Here is a 620-nt window from a genome sequence, read left to right as displayed (position 1 = left end):
TAAAAATGTTTGTTTTTCAATATTTTTAGTATAATATCGAGACTAAAACACACAATATGATTCAATTCATATTATCCCAAGCCCCAAATCAGCCAAAACCACAAGTACACCAAGGATCATTTGTTTTCTCAATAACATTTGTGGGTCCAAAATCTGTAATATAGCTGTAATATCATTGACCTAAATATATAAGACAACACATGTCTAAGACTGCAAATAAAAACAAGAAGATTGCACTTATTTTCAATGGCATTTATTTATGCATATGACATAAAGTGTTGACAACAAAGATATATACAATAAACAACAAAAAATACCCAACTCCTCAGAGGAAGATGCCACTTTTTTCATAACTTCTTAAGCTTAATTTATAGATAATAAATACATAGAAATTTCTAACTAAAGCTAGTTGGCAATCATATACATGTACTTTCTCCCTATGACTGAACACCATGGTAAATTAGAAATGTGATTGTCACTATATAAGATATATGATCTGTGATTAAGAGAAAAGTTGGCATAAACTAAGCTATAGATAAGTAGAGATATCACAATAAATAATTAACTAGTTTCAAGACAAGTCCAATTCAACAACCACCCCCTAACCTTTCATTTCATTT

This window comes from Arachis ipaensis, chromosome B05 (assembly GCF_000816755.2).
Source record: "Arachis ipaensis cultivar K30076 chromosome B05, Araip1.1, whole genome shotgun sequence".
In the NCBI taxonomy this organism is placed as follows: domain Eukaryota; kingdom Viridiplantae; phylum Streptophyta; class Magnoliopsida; order Fabales; family Fabaceae; genus Arachis; species Arachis ipaensis.
The sequence above is the reverse complement of the archived record's forward strand: the minus strand, read 5'-3'. Positions refer to the sequence as shown.